The sequence below is a fragment of the Arvicola amphibius genome, chromosome 8 (genome assembly GCF_903992535.2).
Source record: "Arvicola amphibius chromosome 8, mArvAmp1.2, whole genome shotgun sequence".
In the NCBI taxonomy this organism is placed as follows: domain Eukaryota; kingdom Metazoa; phylum Chordata; class Mammalia; order Rodentia; family Cricetidae; genus Arvicola; species Arvicola amphibius.
The window spans coordinates 94,890,140-94,911,727 of NC_052054.1; the positions used below are offsets into that span (position 1 = coordinate 94,890,140).

General features: G+C 39.9%; 1 protein-coding gene across 11 annotated transcripts in view; it reads right to left on the minus strand.

Annotated features, from left to right (window-relative positions):
- Positions 1-21,588, minus strand: part of Pam (peptidylglycine alpha-amidating monooxygenase) — a 289,362-nt gene that overhangs the window by 243,011 nt on the left and 24,763 nt on the right. The window contains exon 1 of one of the 11 annotated variants that reach the window (XM_038338640.2): positions 123-145. The exons of the other annotated variants lie outside the window; for them this stretch is intronic. The gene's annotated coding sequence lies outside the window, so the exon portion shown is untranslated. Of the gene's footprint in view, positions 1-122; positions 146-21,588 lie in introns of those variants that run through there. 11 annotated transcript variants of the gene reach the window in all.

Genomic DNA, 21,588 nt, shown 5'->3' on the forward strand with positions numbered 1-21,588 from the left:
GTTCCAGCACGGTCTCTGTTCTCTGTACTCATATGCTGAGCTCTGAAACAGACACAGGCACAATTCATTGCTGCACCAAGGCCAGAGGAGAACACCCTGTTTGCAAAAATGGCAACTTTTACCTGATTCTATGGTTAATTTTTCACGAAAGATGACTTAATGTCACAAACTGTCAGGATCCCAGGGACTTCCAGCAGTCATGGAGTCAACCGTCCTCCTCTTCGCCTGTCCCTCAGGTTACAGCTTTTCAGTGAGCGCGCAGCACGCACGTGCTCTCAAATGCAGTGATTACTTTGCTCATTTTCCTTTCATCCATGCAACAGCAAATTCATGAACTTTGATGGGAAGATGCGAATCTTTAAAAGTTTAGCCCTAAAGGACAGGTATTTCAATTTTAAGGATGCAGGGTAAGGAGAAGAAAAGCGATCTAAGTAAGCAGACTAAAACAGTGGTTCTCAGCTTCCTAAAGCTGCATCCCTTTAATCCCTACCCTTGTGCTCTGGGGACCCCAGCCGTAAAATTATTTCGTTGCTACTTCATAATTGTAACTTTGCTACTGTTATGAGTGTGAATATCTTTATGTGATATGCAACCCCACCCCCAAAGGGGCAGTGACCCAAAGATTGAGAACCACTGAACTAAAACAACAGAGGCAGAAAACTAAAATACACATCACCCTGAATCCCTCCCTAATGCACTCACTCCCTTGCCCACCTGCTAGGCCTTCTTTCCTCCCAGGGTTCTGCAAGAGAGCTTTATGACATGAAAAAAAAGATGCCCTCTGCTACACTGATTTGATTTCAGCAAGCTAATCAGAAATGGAGTTTGTATTAGAAAGAGCCACAGGCAGGAGCAATAATATACTATCCTTATCAGAGAAGTTGGGCTTATTCATGAGCCCCTGCCGAGTTAAGAAGTGAAAAAAAAGAAGGGAAAAAGCTAACTTCAAAGCGGTGCCAAAAGATGATTAACTCTCCAGCAACAAACAGGTAGCCTAAGCTTCTCTGATGGGAGAGAGTTTGGGGGGGGGGGGGTGGAGCGAGTTTAAAGAAAGAACATCTACTAAGATTGGACAGTAAAAAAATCCAACAGTATACTTCCCCTGCATGCCAAAAATCTGTAATTACCTAAAGGGATAAACAAAATTAGAACTTAGTATCCGAAATTACACCTTACATGCAAAGCCCACACATATTCTGCTCTGGTGGAAGTTCCGTGGCGAAACGCCAGCTCTAATGTGTACACAAACCCGAGTTTCCTCGCTGTCGCTTTCCGTAGCGCCGTACTCAAAACACTGGACAGTCACCAAATGACACGTACAACCGCATCTCAAGAATTCACCATAGCGCCATACTCAAACAACTGTGGACAGTCACCAAATGACACGTACAACCCGCCGTACTCAAACAACTGTGGACAGTCACCAAATGACACGTACAACCCGCCGTACTCAAACAACTGTGGACAGTCACCAAATGACACGTACAACCTCATCTCAAGAATTCACCATAGCGCCGTACTCAAACAACTGTGGACAGTCACCAAATGACACGTACAACCTCATCTCAAGAATTCAGCATAGCGCCGTACTCAAACACTGTGGACAGTCACCAAATGACACGTACAACCCGCCGTACTCAAACAACTGTGGACAGTCACCAAATGACACGTACAACCCGCCGTACTCAAACAACTGTGGACAGTCACCAAATGACACGTACAACCCGCCGTACTCAAACAACTGTGGACAGTCACCAAATGACACGTACAACCGCATCTCAAGAATTCACCATAGCGCCGTACTCAAACAACTGTGGACAGTCACCAAATGACACGTACAACCCGCCGTACTCAAACAACTGTGGACAGTCACCAAATGACACGTACAACCTCATCTCAAGAATTCACCATAGCGCCGTACTCAAACAACTGTGGACAGTCACCAAATGACACGTACAACCTCATCTCAAGAATTCAGCATAGCGCCGTACTCAAACAACTGTGGACAGTCACCAAATGACACGTACAACCTCATCTCAAGAATTCAGCATAGCGCCGTACTCAAACACTGTGGACAGTCACCAAATGACACGTACAACCCGCCGTACTCAAACAACTGTGGACAGTCACCAAATGACATGTACAACCCGCCGTACTCAAACAACTGTGGACAGTCACCAAATGACACGTACAACCTCATCTCAAGAATTCACCATAGCGCCGTACTCAAACACTGTGGACAGTCACCAAATGACACGTACAACCGCATAGCGCCATACTCAAACAACTGTGGACAGTCACCAAATGACACGTACAACCGCATCTCAAGAATTCACCTGAGCTGAAGTCCAGGGCCGATGCTCCACTGGGCTGCAAGGAGGATGGCCGTACAAAGACAAAGACTTACTGTGACACTGACACGTTGTGTGTGAGGCCTGGAAAGCTAAGAGACTCTTGCCAGTTACTCACCATCACGAGTCTCCGCACAGACACTGGATGAGTCTTTAGCACAGACACGCTTGACGTCACTGCGAAAAGAGCCTCACGGTGTGCCGCACAAATGTCAACAGAAAAGGGAGGTGAGAATGTTTGATTTTTGTGGCAATTATCAGTATTTGCCAGATGAGATGAGAAGCCAATTCCGTGCAATTCAAATGACCTTTAGCATACAAATGTTGGATCTGCTATTTACTAAAATATTTGTATTTAACAACTTCAAAAGAGTCTTTAAACCTAAATGTTGGCAATATGAAAGTTTTTCTTCCCTAACGAGCTGACATGTCTCTAACAACTACTTGAGGAAAAAAAAACACGTATGTTTTATTATACAAGATAAAAATGCAGCTTTTGGAACTCTCCAGTTTGACATTCGGGTCTGCGAGCTTCTACTGTAGGTCAAAAGTCATAGCCACCTGCTGAACAAAAGACATACGAGGAAACAAAACGTCCTTTGCAATTGTTTTACATACAATATTTTCAAAGCAGAATGGACAAAGTTAATTAGCAGTGCTGAAAAATGTGATGGCTCAAAAACATATCCCCAATGCTAAATGTAATTTAAAAATAATAGTTTAATGCAATCATCCAACTTAGGACATTCTCACTGAATTAAATAAATACCATGTCTACTATGAAGGACAGGAGGTAGAAAATAAACAAACGTTCGGGTACCACATTAACTTACTAGCCAATAGGTACAGAGGAGTCTCTAAGGGTCTAGGACTGTTCACCAATGGCTCTAGGTCTACCATGTGGACAGCAGCCCTGGGGACTGACTTCCTGAACATGCAGCACGGGTCAAACTTCAGTTCAGAAGGATCAACCTCTGCTGGAGTCCTCTGGGTTGAACTCAATCAATCTAATTTATAACCCTCCAACTGATTCCGGGTAGCAAAGCTCAAGGTTCTCTGCAAGTACCGTAATCCAAAATCTATCACCAGATCAGAGACTGTGCTGTTGATGTCAATGTGTCAACAAAGGTGTGTATGGTCATTTAATCAAAGGCATTTCTCCTTTAAGTCTGCTATTATTGGCCCCTAAACCAGTAAATATAAATTAAATAAAATAAATCAGAACTAATAAAAAATTGCTTGTCAAAATGGAGTTTCTAAAATATTTTCAGAAAAATAAATCATTAGACCATCTGACAACAGGGCTGGGAAAGAGCTTCTTTTCCATACCCAAAGCAAAGGAAATTGAGTTTGCTGCTTCCACTAGAGACATTTGTTATTTATTTTGTGAATAAAGGCATGGTTTTCTGACATTCAGTCAAGAATGAGATGAACCAGCAGATTTCTCTCACGCCAACATTACAGCACTCCACGGTTACAGATGTTCTAGCCCCTTCCACTTTGAGTATTTAACGTTGGGGTTTCCTCTCCAAGCAGCTAAGGCCTCTTCATTTGTCAAAAGGGTAGCTATTAAGAAAACCATTTAGCTAATAAACAAGGAATTAGCTAGGAAGACTGATACAAAAGAGATAGCAACAACACCAAGAGCCAGCCGTACACATACATTAAAGCAGTAGGAGCTGCTCTGACAACGTACAGCCCTTAGTTGGACTGGGTACGAGCCTTGCAATCTCGGGGTCAGACAACAGCTCCAAATGCCTGCTTATCTCACTTCTTTCCACAACATTCTAAAAAATGACCCGAGTTTTATCTAAGGAAAGACAGAGAAAGACAGTGGCCAAACAAAAAGCTGGAAAGGCAAGATTAAGGCATCTCACATTCTCAACATTCTTCTTCCTTCTAGAGCCACTGCCAACACTTAGGGAAAGCCACAGCACCAAAATTGGACACCACGCTGGAAACAAGAATTGCCAGCTTCATGAATCACTACCTCGGAATCGGAGACGCATGGTTCTCAAGTCAGAAAACTAACATTAAGATTTCCATGGTCACATTTTCCATGATCAATAGATAGAGGTAATTTTGTAATTTCTCATGGGGGAATTACATAACTGTAAACATCACTCAATATTCTATTTAGCAAAATTATCTGCAATGTTCTACAAAAAAAAAATAATAATGCTTCATAAAGGTTTACACCGAGAACCATACAGAGTAAGAGGAATCTGGTCATGTTAACTTTTCTTCTTTTTTTAAAACCATAAAGAAAATCTCCTGATCTAACCACATCCTGCAAATGCTTCACATGTTTTGCTGGGATTGGATTTAATAATTCCTGCCCTCAGCTGGATAAGGAGGAATCATTAAGAAGCCACTTCTCTCCATGCATTGGAGCAAAGATCATCCCATCAGCCCACATCACAGCTGTGGCTGTGGACTGTGCTTCCTGCTTCCCAAGGAAGCTGGTGGTCCTGGCCAGCACTCTGGTGTAGTAACTCCCAATGTACAGGGATCAGAAGACGATGTGTACCAGTAATTCATGTTTAAAGGTTAATTTAAATTAACTCTATAAAACAGAAAGTTAAAGCCCCAAGGGGTAACTGGCCAAGGACGAAGAAACTACTTAAAGCATATTATAAATTCAAATATATTAAATAAGTAATGAATTCTATTTAAATTTCTCCAATAGAAATCAGTAGTTAAATGTGGTCAATGGATTTTAAAAAAATAAAGAAAGAAATGTACATTTAACATGTTAAGGCATAAAATTTCCACACTTCTGCTTTATAAGATTTTTTTTGTTTGTTTTTGTTTTGACAGGGTTTCTCTGTAGCTTTGAAGCCTGTTCTGGAACTGGCTCTTGTAGACCAGGCTAGCCTCAAACTCACAACTCACAGAGATCCACCTGTGTCTGCCTCCTGAGGGTTGGGATTAAAGGTGTGTGCCACCATTGCCCAGACAGATTTTTTTTTTATATAAATAATCTGCTATAATTCAACTTTACAAAATTGTTAATTTTGTTTATATCTGGTATAAAACTGTTGCTAAAACTACATAATTCATTTCATCTTATCAAAATTTCTTTGAAAATCACTTACTAGCCAACTGTTACAGCCAGCACTTGCCTGCAGCACTTAATATAATTATATTGATATGTGGATTTGCTATTAGTAAAACATTGTACTTACTAGAAAGTTTTGAAGACTTTGCAATAGTATCCAACTGAATAAGTCCCCACTTGTGAGAAGTTATGCGTTAGGAATAGATCATTCTAAGCACTTGGGGATTCATGTGGTGGATTCATATGCATCTATTTATTTCTTCTAATAATTTTAAATGCCAAGAATATTAGATGTTCTATTAAAAACTCCTCAGACTTAAAGAGGGCATTTTATAAAGTATTTTTATTGTTAATTGAATATATTATACACTTCAATGTCTTGCTTTATTCTATATTAAAGTTTCATCCCAGTTAACATATCCATCTTTGCATTCATTCCTCTTTTTCTCTCTTTGGAATGGCAAAAACAGCTAAAATTGTATCTATATGTTATATAATATATACGGGGGGGGGGGGTGAAGAGATGACTCAACAGTTAAGAGCTAAGAGCACTGGTTGCTCTGCTAGATGGTCCAAATTCCATTCCTTGCACATACATAGTGGCTCAGAGCCATCTGTAACTCCAGTCCCAAGGAATCTGACACCTACTTCTGGTCTCCTCAACACTCATACACATAAAATAAATATGCTTAAAATAATTTTATAAGAAAAATTAGGATCGACATAATTTTGGCCTAGAAATAATATTCAATCCCTATGAGGACAAGACTCCTACGAAACTCTGATGTAGAAAGGTGCTTATGGAGGAAAAAACATACTTGATATATGAGACTATTTGGTTACTATCTTTTTTTTTTTTTTGGTTTTTCGAGACAGGGTTTCTCTGTAGCTTTGGAGCCTGTCCTGGAACTAGTTCTTGTAGACCAGGCTGGTCTCGAACTCACAGAGATCCGCCTGCCTCTGCCTCCTGAGTGCTGGGATTAAAGGTGTGCGCCACCGCCGCCCGGCTTTTTGGTTACTATCTTAACTTATGCCCTAGCTCATTATCTAAGACTCTAGCTTTTTTTCTATAGAAAACACATTATCTTCTGATAATCAAACTAGCAGTATGAGATCACCCTGAGTAACAAAACTATGAAGCTGCATTTGACGCCTAAGAATAAGCCATCCTAACTTTCTGTTATAAGCTCTCTGCTTAATAAAAATACGGCTGGTAGAATGTCTTCATGCAGAGATTCTTTCAGCATATTAAGAATAGATCTAAAATTACAAAATTTCAGCCGGTTTCCTGCTGTAACTCCTCACAGAACCAATGAGAAGAAACTGGAGTCCTATGAATTATGTATTTGCAAAGCTTAAGGGAGCTCACACCAAGTGCCCAAGGCCACCAAAAACCTTTAAAGTCAACTGTCTCATCAAAAGATAAAGCAGAATAAAATGTAAAAAACAAAAACAAAAACAAAAAACATTGTGCAACTGCTGAAGGCTTCTTATATAAATAAACTCGTTTCCTGGAATGAGACAAATATTTGTCTCAAAAGTAACAGCCTACAGGTTTAACCCTCCGCGTCTTTTATCACCATGGGTTGGAGAGCAATTATTAATAATAAAGATTTCATTTACCATGACCATGTTTCTCAAGACCGTAATTCCTTGCAGTTTTTCTATCCTCTAGAACATGTACCCAAACCCAACCACATACATATATTAATGATAGTTTTGATATATCTCAAGTGAACTTTCTAAATTCATACAGATCCTGTCTAAAAATAAGTTACAACTCCAAAATAATGTCTCTAATGTCTCTAATCTCCTTTCATGGAAACAAAGTAACACAATTCTACTCAATACCCACTTACCATTTTTTCCATTTTAATGTTTATTTTCTAAAATGTTTTTAATTCCGTAACTTCTACCCTCTCCCTGCCCTCCTTCTAGCCCCTCCCAGGTCCCCTTCCTCCAGATCCTCTCACTCCTGCACGACTCTCAACTCAAAAGCCTCTTTTTATTTGACTATACTTCTTACATCACACACACACACACACACACACACACACACATGTTATGTGTATACAAAATGTTATATTGAAAGGGAATGTGCTGAGTCTGTTTTGTTGTTTGTGTGTATATGGCTTCAGGGCTGACCACTCTGCAATGGACAATCAAAATAGGGTTTACTCTCGAAGGAGGCTAATTTCCCAGCAGTCATTCATTGCCTGTAGTTTTTTCTTTAGGGGTGTGACACCATGAAACTTCTGCCCTATGAATCAACATGTCCACTGATAGTGCTGTTGTTCCAGGCCTGGCATGGCAGTGCACACCTTTAATCTCAGCACTTGGGGACAGAAGCCGACAAACCTCCTCTGTGAGTTCCAGGCCCTACAGGATTACATAGTGAGATCCTATCTCAAAAACCAAAATAAGAAAAGGTTTTCCAATCAATGGACCTAAGAAACAAGTGGGTGCAGCTATCCTAGTATCTAACAAAATTGATTTCAAACTAAAAGCAATCAGAAGAGATGGAGATGGACACTTTATACTCATAAGAGGAACAATCCATCAAGATGTAGTCTCAGTCCTGAACATCTATGCCCCTAATACAAGAGCACCCACATATGTAAAAGAGGACAGGCTCCAAAGCCACAGAGAAACTCTGTCTCGAAAAAAAAAAAAGAAACATTATTAAAACTTAAATCACACATCAAACCCCACACATTAATAGTAGGAGACTACAACACTCTACTCTTGCCAATGGACAGGTCAACCAGACAGAAACTTAACAGAGAAATAAGAGAACTAACAGATGTCATGAGTCAAAGGACTTAACAGATATCTATAGAACATTCCACCCAAACACAAAAGAATATACGTTTGTCTCGGCACCTCATAGAACCTTCTCTAAAATTGATCACATACTCGGTAACAAAGCAAACAAAGATACAAAAAATTTTAGAGTAACCCCCTGTGTCTTATTGGATCACCAGGGATTAAAGTTAGAATTGAACAGCGATAACTACTCTCAGAAAACCTACAAACTCATAGAAATTGAACTGCCAACTGCTGAACCACCCCTGGGTCAAGTAAGAAATAAAAAAAGAAATTCCTTGAATTCAACGAAAATGAAGACACAACATATCCAAACCTATGGGAGACTATGAAAGCAGTGCTAAGAGGAAAGTTCATAGCACTAAGTGCCTACATAAAGAAAACAGAGAAAGTTCACATTAGTGACTTAACTGCACACCTGAAAGTTCTAGAACCAAAAGGAGCAGACTCACCCACCAGGAGTAGAAGACAGGAAATAATCAAATTGAAGGCTCTAAATCAACAAAATAGAAACAAAGAAAAGAATACAAAGAATCAATGAAACAATGAGCTGGTTCTATGAAAAAAAAATCAACAAGATAGACAAACCTTTATCCAAACTAATAAAAAGGCAGAAAGAGAATAACCAAATTAACAAAATCGAAAGTGAAGAGGGGGGCATAACAACAGACACTGAGGAAATTCAGAGAATCATTAGGTCATATTACAAAAACATGTACTCCACAATATTGGAATATATAAAAGAAATGGACAATTTTTTAGATAGATACCATATACCAAAATTAAATCAAGACCAAGTGAACAATTTAAATAGACCTATAAAATGCAAGGAAATAGAAGCTGTCATCAAAAACCTCCCAACCAAATAAAGCCCACGGCCAGATGGTTTTAGTGTAGAATTCTACCAGAACTTCCAAGAAGAGCTAATTCCTTCACTCCTCAAAGTGTTCCACATAATAGTAACAGAAGGAACATTGCCAACCTCTTTTTATAAGGCTACTGTTACCCTGATACCAAACCCACACAAAGACTCAACCAAGAAAGAGAATTACAGACCAATCTCACTCATGAACATGAATGCAAAAATAGTCAATAAAATACGGGTTAAGCAAATCAAAGAACACGTCAAAAAAAAAAAAAAACCCCACCATGATCAAGTTGGCTTCATTCCAGAGATATAGGGCAGGTTCAACATATAAAAATCTATCAATGTAATCCATAACATAAATAAAATGAAAGAAAAAATATATGATCATTTCATTAGATGCTGAAAAAGCATTTGACAAAATCCAACACCCCTTCATAATAAAGGTCTTGGAGAGATAGGGATACAAGGAACATATCTAAATATAATAAAAGCAATATACAGCAAGCCAACAGCCAACATAAAATTAAATGGAGAGAAACTCAAAGTGATTCCACTAAAATCAGGAACAAGTTAAGGCTGTCCACTCTCTCTATATCTCTTCAACATAGCTCTTGAAGTTCTAGAAATATCAATAAGACAACAAAAGGAGATCAAGGGGATTCAAATTGGAAAGGAAGAAGTCAAACTTTTGTTATTTTCAGACAATATGATAGTATATATAAGTGATCTCAAACACTCTACCAGAGAACTCTTACAGCTGACAAAGACCTTCAGTGATGTGGCAGGATATAAGATCAACTCAAAAAAAAAAAATCAGTAGTCTTCCTATACACAAATGATAAAGAAGCTGAGAGGGAAATCAGAGAAACATCACCTTTCACAATAGCCACAAATAACATAAAATATCTTGGGGTAACAGTAACCAAAGAAGTGAAAGACCTATTTGACTATAACTTTAAGTCTCTGTAGAAAGAAACTGAAGAAGATACCAGAAAATGGAATGATCTTTCATGCTATTGGATAGGTACAATCAACATAGTAAAAATATCAATCTATAGATTCAATGCAATCCCAATCAAAAGCCAACACAATTCTTCACAGACCTTGAAAGAACAATAATCAACTTCATATGAAAAAACAAAAAACCCAGGATAGCCAAAACAATCCTGTACAATAAAGGAACTTTCAGGGGCATTACCATCCCTGACATCAAGCTCTATTACAGAGCTACAGTAATGAAAACAGCTTGGTATTGGCATAAAAACATAGAGGTTGATGAATGGAATAGAATTGAAGACTCGGATATTAATCCACACACCTATGAACTCCTGATTTTTGACAAAGAAGCTAAAATGATACAATAGAAAAAGGAAAGCATCTTCAACAAATGGTGCTGGCATAATTGGATGTCAACCTGTAGAAGAATGAAAATAGATCCTTATCTATTGCCATGCACAAAACTCAAGTCCAAATGGATTAAAGACCTCAATATAAATCCAACCACACTGAACCTGATAGAAGAGAAAATGGGAAGTAGTCTTCAATGCCTGGGCACAGGAGGCCACTTCCTAACTATAACCCCAATAGCACAGACACTGAGAACAACAGTAAAAAATTGGGACCTCCTGAAACTCAGACAGTTCTGTAAAGCAAAGGACACAGTCAATAAGACAAAAAGGCAACCTACTGAATGGGAAAAGATCTTCACCAACCCCACATCAGACAAAGGACTAATCTCCAAAATATATAAAGAGCTCAAGAAATTAGACATTAAAATCCTAAATAACCCAATTAAAAAATGGAGTACAGAACTAAACCAAGAATTCTCAACAGAAGACTCTCAAATGGACAAAAGATACTTAAGGAAGTGTTCAAATCCTCAGCCATCAGGTAAATGCAAATCAAAACAATTCTGAGATACCATTTTACACCTGTCAGAATGACTAAAATCAAAAACGCTGATGACAGCTTATGCTGGAGAGGATGTAAAATAGTGGGAACACTTATCCACTGCTGATGGGAATGCAAACTTGTATAATCACTTTGGAAATCAGTATGAAAGTTTCTCAGAAAATTGGGAATCAACCTAGTTGGGCATATACACAAAAGATGCTCAATCATACTACAAAAGCATTTGTTCAACTATGTTCATAGCAGCATTATTTGTAATAGTCAGAACCTGGAAACAACCTAGATGCCCCTCAACCAAAAAATGGATAAAGAAAATGTGGCACATTTACACATTAGAGTACTATTCAGTGGTATATATAAAAAAAAAAACAATGACACCTTTAATTTTGCAGGCAAATGGATGGAATTAGAAAACACTATCCTGAGTGAGGTAACCCAGACCCAAAAAGATGAATATGGTATGTATTCACTCATAAGTGGATACTGCTATAAACAAAAGACATTGAGCCTATAGTTCATAATCCTAGAGAAGCTAAGTAATAATGTGAACCCAAAGAGAAACATATATAGATCCACCTGAAAATTGGAAGCAGACAAGATCACCTAACAAAATTGGGAACAGTGAAGAGAGGGTGGAAGGGGAAGGAGAGAGGAGAAGGTTGAGGAGAACTTGAAGGAATGGGATAGTCGAAATGGAAAAAGGACAGAGACGAGAGCAAGGACAGAGATATCTTGATTGAGGGAGCCATTATAGGGTTAGCAGAAACCTGGTTCTAGAGAAATTCCCAGGAATCCACAAGGATGACCCCGGCTAAAACCCTAAACATTGGGGAGAGGTGGCCCAATCTTGACTTGCCCTGTAGAAAGACTGATGAATATCTTAAATATCACCATAGAACCTTCATCTAGGAACTGATGGAAACAGAGGAAGAGACCGCATTGGAGCACTGGACTGAGCTCCCAAAGTCCAGTTGAAGAGTGGACAGAATGAGAATATGAGCAAAGAGGTCAAGACCATGATGAATTCACCCAATGAAACAGTTTACATAAGGTAATAATAGCTCACCAACTCCAGCTGGACAGGAAAGGAACAAGCATAGAACCAAACTAATCCCTCTGAATGTGGTTGACAGTTGAATTGCTAGGGCAGATTGAAGGGCCACTGGCAGTGGCACCAGGATTTATCTCTACTGCATGTACTGACTTTTTGGGATCCTATTCTCTTTGGATGTATACCTTGCTCAGCCTAGATATAATAGGGAGGGCCTTGGACCTTTCATAAAGCAATGCTCTTTACCCTCTCTGAGGATTGGATGGCAGTGGGGGTGGTAGGGTATGTGGAGGGAATGGGAGAAGGGGAAACTTGGATTGGTATTTTTTAAAAAAAAATCTAATAAATAAAAAAATCTAAAAAAAACAAAATAAACAAAAACACTACTTTTGCCTTCTTAGAATAGATACAATTAGCAATGTTTCATTTGTTGTTGCTGTTGTCATTACCCAGTAAAATGCCATGTACTTTGCTGTGCTGAAACCCCTGGCAATGAGGCAGATACAGTTTGAAGTGTTCATTACAGCTTTATCTTCCCCCGAAGAGCTGCCATCATTTCCCAGAGAAAATCCCAGAGACTCACTATCTGAATTTACATAGTTATCTACTGCAGACTTGGCGCTATACAACTGATAGACTGGCAATTCATTTTTTTCACCAGGAAAGGAAAACATAAATCTAGGGCTGGGAATACAGCTCAGTGGTAGAGCCTAGCACACAGGAAGCCTGAGTTCAATTCCTAGCAGTATCCAAAACAACCTCAACAAAAAGCACGGCTACTATTTAAATCTATCCTCCCCTCAGAAACAAATTAGAAGTTTGCTAGACTGTTTCATTATTTGCAAAGTTTACCTTAACTTTTCCCTTGGTAACTCTTGTTAACAAAACCAGAAAAATCCAAGGGGGACAAGGATTAATAGCAAAAGAAGAAACATACAAGAAGGATATCTTTCACACCCAAATCTTCCAAACATAAAAAAAAAAAAAAAAAAAAAAAAAAGATCTTAACATTGCCAGGGCATGTAAAATGCATAGTTGCATACCTAAAGATTACAGGATTACATAACCATGACATCAACACAAATTTAAATAAACGATTCCTATTTTTCCCTTCTCAAATTGGAGTAACAAAGATTCATCTGCGTGTGGGAACTAAGTGTTGTTACGCAAATACTACAGCAGTAGAGAGTCACAAGAACTTCCTGAAGGCGGCACAAACACATCAAACTGTATAAAATGTTCACAGTCCTTTATTTAACTTTATATCTAATCATTTATCTTTAGGAAAATAGAGATGGGCATAAGATTAAACATGTTTTCGTCATAATGTTATTGATAATAGCAGATAATCTTGAAAGTCCCTCTAAAGGTGATTGACATAAATAACAGTAAAGTAAAATGCAATGTAGCTACTCAGAAGGCAGCTGTGGCGAGGCATTTAGAGACGGGGAAATGCTGTCTAGTGCGTATTCAAAATACGCATGCTCCAAAGCAGGAGAAGCATCACGATCAAGTCTACGCCCTAGATTTTGATCTCTGCATGTGCACACATGCAAGGAAGGGCTCAGCATTAGAATATTCAAGCAAATGATGTTCATCGCACTGCTTATTGGCTGACAGTGAGATAAGTGGCGGTTTGAAAGTACTATTTGCAAAATATGTGTATTTGTTTGTTACATTTGCCAGTTTTCTAAATAAACAAATACAATTCAAGGAAACAGTGGAAAAAATATAATTGCTCTGAAGAATAAATGCGGGCAACTTCTTATCCAGGTGGCTTCTGGTAAACAGAATTACACAGCTCGGAATAATGAAAGTGATTTCCTCTAAGACACTAACAAGGACTTTGCTCAGAGAAGGGGGGAAAAAACAGCTTCACGTCCCCACTTGACAAGCGAGGCCATGAAATTATGAAGAAAATTTCCCACCTCACCCCTCAGATCTGTTCCCAAGATAATAGTCAAATCATTCCCATAAAAGTCAGAGACTTAGACCAAGCTATGACCCAAGTAAACTGAGGGCCAAGATGGCTAGGAGCCCCACAGTGACCTCAGAAACAGTCACTTCATAGCTACAGAATGGGGATAAGAGTGTTGTTGATCCTAGACATAATGTTTTTTTAGTCAAAGTAATTGTTCATTTCTCAGTGGTATCATTTCAACAGCAAAAATTCATGGCATGTTTTACAACAGTTAAAACACATTTAGTTGCTACAATCTAACGCAGTGCACGCTATGTTTTAAAAGTTATTTTCTACCTTCACTGAGCATGTAAACAGACTTAAAGAGCTGCTGCGACGCTGATTGCTATGCACACGCAGCTAGGGCTATAATTTCCTGAATAAACAAATATCAATCAGCAAATATTTATTGAGTGGTTTCTTTGCTGCAAGAATCATGTCAAGGACTGAAAAAAAATTATGGGCCAATCATTCCCCAGATATATGCAAGATAAGGAAATTGTATTTTTCACAGACTTGGTCTAACAATAGCTGCTGAATATTTATGTATATGAATAATTAGCTAACCCTTCTACTTGCCTTGTTAAACTCTTCTCTAAATAACTGAAAATATTTTATTGGCTTGCAATGCTATTTTAGCAAGCTACTGGCAAAGTATTCATAAGCAAGGGCTTACCATTTTTAAGTATTTTAAGTATGTGTTCAGCGGCATTAGCATTGTTGAGCATTGGTTGCCATTATTCATCACCGAAAGACTTTCATCGTCCCTAGCCACAACTGTTTATCTATTAAATGATAATTTTCCAATGCCCTTGTCATGGTCATTATTCTACTGCTGTCAAGAGACACCATGACCACAGCAACTCATATAAAAGATAAAAAGCATTTAACTGGAGCTGACTTACAGTGTCACGGGTTTAGTCCATTACCATCATGGCAAGGGAACATGGCAACATGGAGGCAGACATGATACTGGAGAAGAAGCTGAGAATTCTACATCCAGATCCACAGGCAACAGAGAGAGAGAGCTACTAGGCCTGGTTTGGGCTTTTGAAACCTCAAAGTCCATTCCCAGTGACATACTTCCTTCAATGAGACCACACCTCCTAGTTCTTCTCCAGTACTGATACTCCCTGATGACTACACATCAAATATATGAGCCTATGGAGGCCATTCTTACTCAAACCCCTCTTCCCACATCCCCTCACGACCAGCATTCTATCTTCGGTTTGCAAATACTGCATCTCATGCAATTGAAACCAGGCTCTCCTTTTGTGTTTGACTTATTTTCCTTAGCATGTTTTCATGGTTCAAACATGTTTCAGCAGTTATCCTGATTTCATACATTTTTTTGTTCGCTTTGGTTTGGTTTTGGAAACAGGGTTTCTCTATGTAGCTTTGGAGCCTGTTCTGGCACTTGCTCTATAGACCAGGCTGGCCTCGAACTCACAGAGATCTGCCTGCTTCTCTCTTCCTCCCGAGTGCTGGGATTAAATGTGGTGCACCACCACTGCCTAAAAACGACATACCTTTTAAAATGAGAACTAACATCACAAACCATGGCTGGGCCATGATTTGTTCATCCACTCATCTATTGCTAGATACTTGAGTAGTTTTCCTTTTTAGATATTGTGAGTATTGCTGTGGTAAATATAAAATATCAATTTGGTACTTACTTTCAATTCTGGAGAGTATATATTCATAAATTAAACTCCTAGATGAACTTTTAAAAAAATTCTGACTTTCATCAATATATCTTTTTCTAATTATTATCAAATCCAGTCTTCACACTACATTTTTAACAGTATAAGTTATTTTATTCTTTCATTGTGCCATTGGAAAACCTCAGTGAAAGATGAACGTGCTGTGGATAAGGCTTCACCTTAAGCTACGTCTCCTCATTGTGCTATTCTTAGCCAGCTTTTCTCTAGTGGTCTCATTCGTAAACATTCTTCTTGTTTCCTGGCCCCTTTTGGCTTCTTCCCTTGAGTGTCAAACATCAGGGCACTTAAGTTTAAAGACCAAACTTCTGTCTTTGTATGCTGTACTTTCCATTCCAACTGTAAAAACACTCTTATCTCCAACTTCCAGATAACATACATGTTTTCATAAGGTCACAGAAGCTGACGATTTTGCTGTTAAAATAATAGTTATTCAATGGGAGGAATTCCAGCCAACTGGAACAAGGATGGAGTGATGTGCTTCCGCTCAAACTGGAATCCTCTTCCTAACAAGATGCTTGCCTTCTTATCATCTTTAAAATTGCAGGTAACACAATCAGCTCACGGTTCACACGGTTCAATCTATTGCACGGTGCTGTTTAAAACAGATACTTCATAAAAGTGAGGAGGATTCTTCAGCTAATTTTAAATTACATAAGGCAATTCATCTCCATTATTCATGGAAATATAATCTAGACTTAAAAGTCACCATTTTTCAAGCTATTCACTGTAAATTACTGACCACTTGAGAAGAGAAATGTAGTTTCTACTGAAAAGAAAGAGTTATTATGCTTCGTGTGTGATCCATAACTTGAAGACATCCATGGCATGATGAAGTTATTAAAGTCTTTCTCACAAAGCAAAGAGCATAATAACTCACTGCCACCTTCATGAAAGCTGCTGAGTTATGGGGTTCATGAAGGGTAATTGCCCTTCAAATAAAGTATGTGGGCGGTCGCTCATTATAAATTTTTATTTTTAATACATAAATTTCTACACTTTGCTCACAACAATTTAAAGCAAGCAGAATTGGGTGATTAAATCATAAAAGGAAATGATTTCCTATCTGCTCACTTCTTGCCCAGGACATCAAGCATATGCTTTTGATCACCATGCAGACCTGGGACTACTGCTGAGACCCGCTGAAAATGTCTACATGCAAATTAGCTGAAACGGGACATTCCTCAGGTGCTTTTACAGGAAGAAAATGCTAAAGACTTTTTTGTTGTTGTTGTTAATTTTACAAATGCCATATGATTACAATCCTGAAATTAGGAACTGTCATAATTACTTTTCTATTGCTATGATGAGACGTGATGCCAAGGCCACTTACAGAAGAAGGACTTTATTGGGGGTTATGGTTTCAAAAAGTTACACTCTCTGAAAATGAATCAAAGGCACGGAGGAAGAACAGGTGAGGTCTTGCATCTTGATTTGAAAGTAGGAGGAAGAGAAAGCGAGGCACTGGGAATGGTACCAGCCTTTTGAAACCCCAAAGCCTACCTCAGCAGTGACAGCCATGGCACCTGCTCTTGTTCTTAGCCTATCTTTTCGCTCTCTGGTCTGGATAAAGACAGAATTCCTCCAGGTGGCCTATCCTCCCACATGTCTATAGTTTAGTTAGTCCTCCACATAACCCCCACGATGTTCTTCTAAATGCCAACACTCAAACACTTTTGAGCGGTGTGCACTTGCTTATAGCAGAGGTCCTCCAAATTTAAGCAGCAATTAGCTACGTGAATATGTATACAGCTCTTTTGAATTATTTAGCACATATATATGTACAATGTTCAGCGCCTTAGTGGAAGAAGCTCTATACTGCACTGAGAATGTATGGTTGAAGACAAAAATCAAAATACATTCCCCTCCGCAAAGCAGCAATCACGTGGCAAGCCAATAGACAGAAGACATTAAGCACTTCTTAATAAGTAATGGCCAGGGAGACAGAGGAGTACCATGGATGCTCCTAACAGTGGTCTCTAAAGCCGCAGCCACGAGACCTGTGGTTGACAGACAGATGCTGGGGGTAAGCATCCCTAGGCCATCGAGGGCTTGTGATGCTTAAAGCAGGACACTGCTTCGATGCTCTCGAGCCTGGGAGCCTCACTGTTTACCTCATGCAAGAGGAGGAGTACCAAGTAAGGGTGGAGAGCAGTAGGAATAGAAGATGGGAATCCTGAACCTAGAGCAAAGGCAGCCGTGCATGGGTTACAGCAATCAGGTCCTTATGGCAGCCACCCTCCAGCAGGAATGGCCCTCCCACGCAGACAGGGCTTTATTTATCCTTCCCTCTGGATCCCAGGCCAGCAGCCGCCCTCACAGTGCTCATGGCAAATCCCCGGAGAAACCTGGACGACTTTACAGGGAGTTCACCGCACAGAGGCAATTTTAAAAGAACTCATTTGTAGATGCCCAGACTTCATTTATATTCATTCCTAAATCTAACAGCCTGAGAGACTCTGGAAGCTACAAATTCTCCTGCCTTCCCCAGTGTGTTTCGGGTTTCTGTTTACCAGAGGGCCGAGCTCATGAGGGGAGGGGGGCACAATAGACAGAGGCTTAAGTAAGGGGGTGCTCCAAATACTGGGGTTGCTACCGAAAATCATGAATGCTCCTAATCACAAAGAAACACCTTCTTTTCCTTTCTTTCCACCTCACTTGAGTTTTAAACTTTGTTTTTAAGACAAGCGAAGGTAGCACTATGTGACTGTCAGTTAAAGATAACTCGCAGGGTCTGGGTGCTAGAACTCCGAATAACATTCGAATAACACTTGTTCCTTATGGGGATTAGGGATATTTGGGATACAATCATACAATAAACCCTTTGTCATCTGGAAAACAGATTGAACTTGGCATCTTCCACTTTTATTTACTAACTCTGGCCACCCTATCTCTATTTTTAAATTCCCCAAATTAGAAAAGCCAATCCTGATCAAGACCAGTGATACAGAAGACATTGCCTGAGACACTGCAGTGGTTGAAAGAGCTTTCTTTTTATTGGAGCTCTTCCCGCATTTAGCACCCTCCTTTGTAGAGACAGGCTCTGGAGCAGACCCCTACCCTCACCCCATTTAGCTCACTGCACCCTCCTGCACAGAGAGACACCTAGGCGTATGACTTTGCAGACAAGTTTCCAACTTGTAGAAGGTAAAAGTCACACTGTCAACTACAAAACAAATACCTAGAAATGAAGGCTCAGTTGTTCAGATGCCGCCAATAACACACTTAGTAGAAACGAACCTTAGTAGAAAGCCCTTAAAAAGCAAGGGCTTTCACAAAAGCCCGAATTTAAAAACAACAACAACAACAAAAAACTAGTTTAAAAAAGAAAAAGAGAAAAGAAACCAATGTGATTCCTATATTAATTTTACCGACAATGAAAGTGATGGGGGCGGGTGGGGAGAAAGAGCTCTGAGAAGACAGAGCTCGATGATCCTGGCTCTCCATCCCTGCAACTTGAGATGCTGCTGTTGACTGGAAATACACCTCTGCTTGTGACGGTGTTTTCTGTTTAATATTATGTCCAGGGAGCGGTGGGAGGGTGCAACATGTCCCTTCTCAGCAAATACAGGGTGGTTTCTTTCCCTTTCAAGTGTCTTTCCTAAGTGGGGGATTATTTTTCTTTTTGTATAACTGTCAATCATATGCATTATTTGTATCAACTTCAAACTCATTTTGCAGTAAAGGATTTCAAAAAATCTCTCTTTCTTCTGGGGAATAAACAAAGGGTAAAACAAATAAGGAAAAGGATTTCATATAATCCTTTCATTTCAGATTCTCGTTCCTCCCTGCTATGAGCTTCATACCAAAGCACCACTTTACTGTGCAGCTGAGAGGAGCTCTTGCGGCCTAGAGAGACAGAGTTGGTCTTTGGTGTGAACGTTACGGAGGCCTGAGGAATGATTTCATCTTTGAAGAAAATACAAGGTGTTCCACAGGAGCTCAGGTTTGAACTTTTCCAGATCCTGAGCTCGTACAGAATGTCAATTTCACAAACAGGATGTAATGTCAACCTGCCTCTCCTCCGTTCAACACTTCAGGCTTTGAGCAGGCAGATTGGGGGAGGCAGCCAGCAAAAGCAGACTGCCCAGCTCCAGAGCCAAGCCCAACCACTTACCCTCATGACCTTGCTCAAGCAAGTTTCTTTAGTACTGTTGTCTCCGTGAACAAGGGGCGTGACAACCAGAGGATCATAAGCACTGAGAAGGTGCAGTCCTTAGAGAGTGCCAGCCCACAAGAAGCATCATAGAAATGTTGTTATTACATTAGGATTTCAAAATGTCTCCAGATGTATTAGTCTATGAACACAAGTCCCTGTAGCTAGTAGCTAACTTCACTCATTTTCCTTGGCATATGTTACAAAGGTCGAGTTTTCAAAGGAAAACATTATTTTGTCTTTTATGCCGTGTCAAATCTCAGAGCTTGAAGAAACTTAATAGAGGGTGACTGAGAGCAGCACAAAACGGTCCAAAGCACACACACTGGGATCATAGTTCTGGTCCGGTTAAACCTTCAGTGCACTTTGGCATTAAAGCGTCTTTCCCGCTACCTATAGGATGAGAAAATGTCCACTGGCTAACTAAGGCAATTCATCAGCCTCACCAAAGGCCTTTCCTGTGGCAATCTCTCTTGACATTCTAGTTCTTGATCCTCTGCGTTATAGAACACATCACCCCAGACTCTGCATACTTCCTACCTGGTAAGCCATAAATAGGGCCATCTCAGTGCACCAAATGAGGAATTATTAAAAGCTCTCTTTACTAGGCGAACCGGCAGGGAAATATCAATGTTTATTTGCATGGAATGCAGAGCTGTTGCCCATATTAAGAAAAGTCCTATCATTTTAACGACAGCTTTCAGGAGACCTCAGTGTAGTGCGTCTAAACCTAGAACTCCCCTGCTGCTCTGAGACACGGCAGAGTGCCCAACCCATTTTTTATCTCAGTTGAGGAAGCACACTGGCATCTACTGGGAATGACTCAGGGACCAGGGACAAACACCGGGGATTCACAATACCTTAGCTGCTGATACTATGTTTCAGGGAGGTATGTGCTCACGGGGAGGAGCAGCACCACCTCCTAGTGGGTGATTCAAAAATCTAGAGCTCTATGGGAAGAAGGCTGCTGTCCAGAGCCTCAATCCCAAGGACCGCCTTAAGAAAGCCTCAGAGCATATCCTGCTCACCTTGGCCACGATCCACTCACCACATATGTGGTGAAACTCTTTCTTCACCCACCTCTGAACCTAAAACCCAACTCTACATCCAAAATCCTAGATTTAAAAATGAAAATTTTGCTCAGTTTGGAATTTTTCCAAGAGTTATTCATGTCGGAAATGCCTTATAACCAATAACAATAGTTCGGGGTATTCCCATGACCACCAAAGAACACCAAGCGTCATGTGTAGCCGTTACACCCACTGTTACCTTTTCTAGGAGCATATGCTCTGAAGGATGTCGCTCTATCTTCCTTCAGTGTACTCATGACCAAGCGTTTACATGCTGAAGGTTTTATTGCTTCCTTATAAACTGCCTGTATTACTCTTTTGTGTTTGGGTATTGTATGTTTTGAAATTTCATGGGTCAGTAGGCTACATTATATATGGGTTGCATTTCTTAGTGGCCAAAAGACACTCTAACACATATGCTAGTTTTAAAATGAGGCACAAGGGCTAGGGAGAGAGCGCAGCCTTAAAGCACACTGGCTGCTTGTACAGAGGATCCAGGCTCAGTTCCCAGCACCCCCAGCTTATAACTTTCTGCAACTCCAGTTCCAGGGAACCCATTACTTTTGTCTGACTTCCAAAGCAACTAGACATGCGCAGAATGCCTTCACATGCA